The sequence below is a fragment of the Manis javanica genome, chromosome 10, assembly GCF_040802235.1.
Source record: "Manis javanica isolate MJ-LG chromosome 10, MJ_LKY, whole genome shotgun sequence".
Classification (NCBI taxonomy): domain Eukaryota; kingdom Metazoa; phylum Chordata; class Mammalia; order Pholidota; family Manidae; genus Manis; species Manis javanica.
The window spans coordinates 100,666,612-100,673,831 of NC_133165.1; the positions used below are offsets into that span (position 1 = coordinate 100,666,612).

At 39.2% G+C, this 7,220-nt stretch overlaps 1 long non-coding RNA gene and 1 pseudogene across 1 annotated transcript; both read left to right on the top strand.

The window, feature by feature from the left end:
• LOC108406909 (large ribosomal subunit protein eL42-like) lies at positions 1 to 297 on the top strand (annotated as a pseudogene).
• A 71-nt stretch (positions 298 to 368) lies between these two features.
• Positions 369 to 5,838, top strand: LOC140843631 (uncharacterized). Its single transcript, XR_012121537.1, has 2 exons — positions 369 to 4,014; positions 4,119 to 5,838. It is a non-coding gene; the product is annotated as an uncharacterized lncRNA (long non-coding RNA).
• Positions 5,839 to 7,220: the final 1,382 nt, after the last annotated feature.

A 7,220-nucleotide genomic window follows, 5' to 3' on the forward strand; every position in this document is an offset into this window, starting at 1 on the left:
ATGATGAACATTCCTAAAATCCTCTGGATTTCTTTTAAGAAGTGTGCCAAGCACCAGCCTCGGAAAGTGACGTGGTACAAGTAAGACAAGGATTCTCTGTTTACCCTGGGAAAGCAGCAGGGTGCTTATGACAGGAAGCATAATGACTGTGGTGGGCAGACTAAGCTGGTCTGTAAAAAGGCTGAAAGTACAAATATTGTGCTGACGCTTGAGCCCACCTACAGATCTAAGAGAATACTGGCTACTAAGAGATGCAAGCATTTTGAGCTGGGACGAGATATGGAGAAAGGGTTCTAAGCATTCCAGTTCTAAGCTTCATGTTTTGTTTTATTCTGAACAAAGTACAATCTTGAGGTTATGTTTTTGTAGGACCCCAACCTCCCTGAGAAATAAGTTAGCCTAAGAGTAGCCATCTTGAAGCCCAAAAAGCCATTCTGATATATGACTCAGAGGGAACAACTGAAACCAGGTAACTCCTCTGGAAAAACAAGTTAATCAATCATGACTGCTGGCAGCGCTAACCTTTCGGTTAGTTAAGCATAAAAGCTGACCCTACCTTGCTACACCCCCAGGACGTGGCACTAACCCAGAAATCGTAGGTTTGAAAAATTACTGCCTTTGTAGTATTGTTATCTTGCTATGTAGTATTGTTATCTTGTTACTACAACATAATCTGTAACCATGGTAATCCTCTAGGGCTGAATGCCTCAGAAAATCCTATATAACCACTTAGTTGTAAGTGCTCAGGGTCCTCGTTGAGACCCGCTGCGACGGGCAGACTTGGACCCCAACTAGTTGGCTTCTGAATAAATTCCTCTTGCTTGTTGCATCAAGAAACGTCTTTGGTGAGTGATTTGGGGCGGCGCCTTCCTCAGGGGAATCCAACATTTGGGGGCTCGTCCGGGATCATGCGCTCACCCCGCTTCACTCCCGAAGTCGCTCTTGGAGGAAGAGGTAAGATTAGTGGCGCCTTGAGTTGTCTGTGTTCTGTCTTCTGTTTTCAGTGAGACCGGTCAGAATTCTGTAAAGGGGTACCCACTGTCTGGCAGCTGTCCCGATCCCGTAAAGGGGTCGAGACTGCGGTCGGTAGACGTACTAGGAGCACCGCAGGCTGCAACCCTGAGGGACGCCTCGGGGAGGTTGGGAGGCCAGGGACGCCTGGTAGCCTCCCGTCTGTTTTTCTGGCAAGGTGAATCTGATGAGATAGGGTTGATTTTCAGGCGCCAGGAATATCAACCCTCTGATTCCTTTTGGTTTCTGTTTGAAAATCTGAGAAAAAAAAAAACAAAAAGCGGCCGCTGTGTGTCTAATCTGTGTGTGTCTCTGTTTTTTGTGTCTTTCATGTGCCTAATAATTGTTATACTGACAATGGGACAGACTCAGACAACCCCCTAAGTGTGTAAATGAATATATCTTTCTACCTCCGGATGGTATTAATGAAATTGATTTAAAGACAAGCGCTTGTGAAAATTGAGTGTTCTAAAACTTCCAGAAAACCTGATAAAAAAGTGTTAAGCATTAATGCTAATTTGGGTTTGCCTGAGACGGGCATGTCCTGGTAGTTGTCGGCTGCCTGAGTTTACCTAGAGTCATTTGAGTCATGTTATCTGCTAAATCTTTTAAGAATAGAATGCTTAGAAGCTTGGCTTTGTCTAGTGTTCAGTGGGGGTCTTGTGAGTAGGCTAGCATAGTTGTTGCAGGTAAGTGAACTGGATAAGTGTGGCAAGTGAACACCTTTTTAATTGTGTGTTGCAGTGTGTATGCCTACCTGCAGCCTGAGAATCTTTGTAGTAACTTAAAGCCTTAGAGTTTTGTTAAGTTGAGAAGATGTGCTCTGTGTTTGCTGGGAGATTGTGCTGTGAAGCTCATAGTTGCAGAAATTGTAGAATGTGTTCGTAAGTTTGTCAGTCTAGGAAATGTTGGTTTGACAGTTTGCAGTGTCCTGCTTCTCAGTGTTCACTGGAGCTTGAAGTTTCTAATAGTTTTGAGTTCTGGTTAGAACTGCTTAAAGTGATAGAGAGGGCATTTCTCTATGTTGAAAGATCACAGCAGTTTCTCATGCTTAAAGTCTCAGTGAGTTGCCATGAAATCGTAATGTTAAAGGGACTAAAAGCTAAAGTTTGTTAACAACTGTATAACCTTTATTTGCCTTTGAAATATTTTGTTATTAAAAATGATTGCATGGCCTGAAAAATTGAATTCCTAAGTAGAATAGTAACAAAGCTTTTTTCAGCTGATTAAATGCACTTAGTTAACAAACCAAAATTTATTAAACTGTAGAATCTGGACAAGATTATGTTTCTCCCAGAAAAACAGGTTTCACTGTAAAAGTTTAGATAGACGAACGTGTGACCACTTTTGAGAAAAGTTGTAATAGATTTTTTGAGAACCACCAGGTCTTCTTGTTTAATTTATATGCTGTATGTTTTAAAAAAAAAAAAACATGGGGGACTCTCCATATTTTTTAATGCAAATAATCTTAGAGCTTTTAATAGAATTTGCATAGCAGCTTATATCTACTATTAAAGAGTAAAACATTCTTGAAGCTTTCAGGAAAGACCTGTAAACTTAAGCACTTTCTCTGCTTTTTTGTATCTGGTCTTAGACACTTATGCTGAGTTATGTTCTTATTATTTTCACTGTTTGTAAGCTATTGATTGTAAGCCAAAGGTCATCATTTCTCAGTCCCTAAATGAAGAAGTAAAATGCCTGACCTCTTTCATCTCAAATCATATTTCTGGTCATATCTGAATATCTGTGTGAAAGAAAGAGACATTTAAATTTGAGATTCTGCTTAAACTTTTAAGTTGAATTTGACTATAGCCATATTCATTCTTTGTATGTATCTCTAACAGGTCTTTTGTATGCCTGGTGATATTATACTCTGCCTTGAGTTTAGACAGTTCTTTCAGCTAAATATGAATTCTTATTGTAGCTTTTTTCCCCTCCTGAAGATGAAAGCAGAAGAATCTACCATCTGCTACCATTCTCTCAAGAATGCTTAGTAACCTAGAATTAGTTTGACTTTCTGTATGTTGTCTTTAAAAATTGACAGCAGCAGTCTCCCCTGCTGCCCCACTTTTTAAGATATCTTGTTTACTGTGCTGAGTATATAGACAATAAATGTGTAATGATAGTTCTAAAAAAATTAAATGCAAAAAGGTGCTTTTACCTCTAGTTAACTCTGATATTTTCCAGAGGGCCCCTGGAACATGTCAGAAGAATTTTTTCTCACTAGAGAAAGTATTTGACTAATTTGGCTTATTTATCTGATATATATATATTTATTTACCAGGAAAGCACTGTCAAAGAGAATGATGCTAAACTTTGTTACTAAATGTTTTGTATTACAGAAATATCAGAATTTCCTTATGTCAACTGTCTTACAGTAAGCTCTCATCAGATCTTTAACCATTGTCATTTGTAAGTCTTTTGTCATTTATAGTATTATCCCTAAACTGGTAAAGAACTAGATTTCAGCAGAACAGGTATTAGTTACATAAGATTACATAAACTAAAGAAAATGATTTTGTGTCTTTTTGTTTCAAATGTTGCTGGTAAAATGTTTTAACCTTGTTCTCTTAAACTGACAACAGTTTAGTAAATGACTATCTTTATGAGCAGAATTGAAACATCCTTCTCTCTACTTGATCCCTCCAGAGTTTAAAAACTTTCAGTGACTGTTTTTATATTCCATGGCAGTATGTTTATTTGCACGAGTTCAATAAGAATCTGCTTTCCTTGTGAGAAGACTACTTAAGAACACTGGTTATACTACCAGGGCTTTGACTGGAATGTCGTACCTGAGAGACATGTGCATAGACTCAGATGTGAACAACTTTAAAGAACTAAGATTGACTTTATAAAGCCAACAAAGCCCCTTGGAAGAACTGGCCTAGTACCTTGCTTACAGAGTTCCCAGCAGCCTTACCAGGTGAGTAAAGAAAGTCACTTCCTGGCAGGTGCAGAGACCTCGAGAAGAGAAGAATTCATCCAAATCTACAGGTACTGCAGGTAAAGCCTGATGGCAAGTCTGGCTTGGCTGTCTGGCCTCAAGAGGCCTTTAAAAGTTCAATCTGAAATTCCTTACAAAAAGTTCCAGCAAAGCATATTTAAAGGAACCTGTGTAATCAATTGCTCTTCTTGCTGCACCTGTGCAAATAATCAAGCCAGCTGTTAATTATTTTCTTAACCTAGTTACTTCTAGTAAAAATGAGAGTGATTTTAGAGAGAAGTATCGTTTCAATAATGTAGCCTCCTTCCAGAATAAAAAATCCAACTCCAGATGTTGCTACATAACCTAATAACACAATTTGTTTTATCTTGCCTAGAAGCCACAAAACTGCAAATAGTAATAAAAATGAAACCCAGAATAGAAGCGCCAGCCTTCTGAAGCCCTCTCAACTGACCAGTGATGGAGACCTAGCTGCACCCTTTACTGCGCCCCCTTCTCAGCACGAAGCAGCCAGAGCGGTCATCGCCCCTTTTCCCTAGCAGCAGCTAGAGTCTTTATCTGTAGAAGAAAGAATGAGACCATACCCATAGCCTTCCCTGGTAAAAACAGGTATTTAATCCCTCCTCCCAAGAGATGGTGGGCTTGTAACACTGGAGTGATCCCATGTGTCTCTACTTCTGCCTTCAACTCCTCCCGTGATTTCTGTATCATGGTCCAGTTAGTACCCAGACTAATGTATCATGATGACTTATCATTCGTGGCAGAATTAGAACCTAAACTAAGGTATAAAAAAGAGCCAGTCTCACTCACTCTAGCTGTATTACTAAGAGTAGGAGTCGCAGCCGGAGTAGGACCAGGGGCAGCTGCAATTATACAAGGAAACCAACATTACGAAGGACTAAGAATAGCTATCGATGAAGATTTGAGAACTATAGAACAGTCTATTTCTAAACTTGAAAAGTCCCTAACCTCTCTCTCTGAAGTAGTGCTGCAAAATAGACGAGGGTTAGATTTACTATTTCTAAAAGAAAGTGGATTGTGTGCAGCTCTAAAGGAAGAGTGCTGCTTCTATGCAGACCATACTGGAGTAGTAAGAGACTCAATGTCTAAATTAAGAGAAAGATTAGATCAGCGAAAGCGAGAACGAGAAGCTAACCAGAGCCTGTTTGAATCCTGGTTTTCTAGATCCCCATGGCTTACAACTCTAATATCCACTTTGGCAGGACCCCTGCTTATTTCAATATTGCTCCTCACCTTAGGTCCCTGCATTTTAAATTGAGTAATAACCTTTATTAGAGAAAGAGTAAGTGCTGTGCAGGTGCTAATGCTGAGACAACAGTATCATACCCTCACACAAGAAGAAGAAACCAACATTCCATGATTAGAATGTTCAGAAAAAGAAGTGGGGAATGTAGGACCCCAACCTCCCTGAGAAATAAGTTAGCCTAAGAGTAGCCATCTTGAAGCCCAAAAAGCCATTCTGATATATGACTCAGAGGGAACAACTGAAACCAGGTAACTCCTCTGGAAAAACAAGTTAATCAATCATGACTGCTGGCAGCGCTAACCTTTCGGTTAGTTAAGCATAAAAGCTGACCCTACCTTGCTACACCCCCAGGACGTGGCACTAACCCAGAAATCGTAGGTTTGAAAAATTACTGCCTTTGTAGTATTGTTATCTTGCTATGTAGTATTGTTATCTTGTTACTACAACATAATCTGTAACCATGGTAATCCTCTAGGGCTGAATGCCTCAGAAAATCCTATATAACCACTTAGTTGTAAGTGCTCAGGGTCCTCGTTGAGACCCGCTGCGACGGGCAGACTTGGACCCCAACTAGTTGGCTTCTGAATAAATTCCTCTTGCTTGTTGCATCAAGAAACGTCTTTGGTGAGTGATTTGGGGCGGCGCCTTCCTCAGGGGAATCCAACATTTTAAAAAAAGTATTGATGGACACAGGGTGCTTCAATATCTTGGCTATTGTAAATAATGCTGTAATAAACATAGGAGTGTAGATATCTTTTCAAATTAATGATTTTGTTTTCTTTGGGTAGATTCCCAGTAGTGGAATTGCTAGGTCCTATAGCATTTCTGCTTTTAGTTTTTTTGGGAAACCTCCATACTGCTTTCTACAGTGGCTGCCCCAATTTACATGCCCACCAGCATTGTGAGAGGGTTCCCTTTTCTCCACATCCATGCCAAACTTGCTATTTCTTGGCTTGTTGGTGTTAGCCATTCTGACTGGTATGAGTTGATATCTCACTGTGGTTTTGATTTGTATTTCCCTGGTATTAGTGCTGTTGAGCATCTTTTCATGTGTCTATTGGCCACCTGTATGTCTTCTTTGGAAAAATCTCTATTCATGTCCTCTGCTTATTTTTTAATGAGATTATTTGGGGTTTTTTTGGTGTTGGCTTGTATGAGTTCTTTATATATTTTATATATTAACCCCTAATCAGATATAGTGCTTGCAAATGTATTTTCCTATATAGGGATGGAACTATAGCATGGGGAATATAGCTCATAGTATTATAATATCATTGTATGGTACACTTATCATGGAGAACATTTAATACTGTATATAACTGATGAATCACTAAATTGCTCATCTGAGACCAATATAATATTGTACATAAACTATATTTCAACTTAAAAAAGTAATTACACTAAACACATAGAGCCGGTGAAGAATATTTGTGCAACCTGGTTATTGGAAAGAGTCACCAGACTTTGCAAGGATGACCAGAGTTTGAGTCTCGGCTCTGTCACTTGCTAGCTAGGCTTTCTGCAGATCCCAGATGTGGTAAAATAGCAGTTTGGGTGATAAAAGAGCTACCATAATTTATGTTTACTGCTCTTCTGCACTATCTTAATAAAAGCTCTCAAGAGCCCTTTGACATAAGGCCATTATCAAATCCTGATTCTCATTCTCAGTCTCACTCCATAGATAAGGACACAAAATCCATTGAATGGTTGAAAGTCTTTACTTAGAGTCAGGTAGAACTGGTTTGAAAACCTTCACCTCTATCACTCACTGGCTGTGTGACCTTGAGTAAGCCCTGTAATTTCCCAGAGTTTCTGTTTTTTCATCTGTAGAACAGGGATACATACAAAGCATTTTTTGGCATTTATTAAATGCCAGAACCATCCAATATACATTACATGGATTCACTCAGATTTTCATAATAAATCTGTGTGGTAAGTAAATCATTATCCATGTTTTACAGAGAGGAAACTAAAGGTTAAGTAACTTGTCCAAAGTTA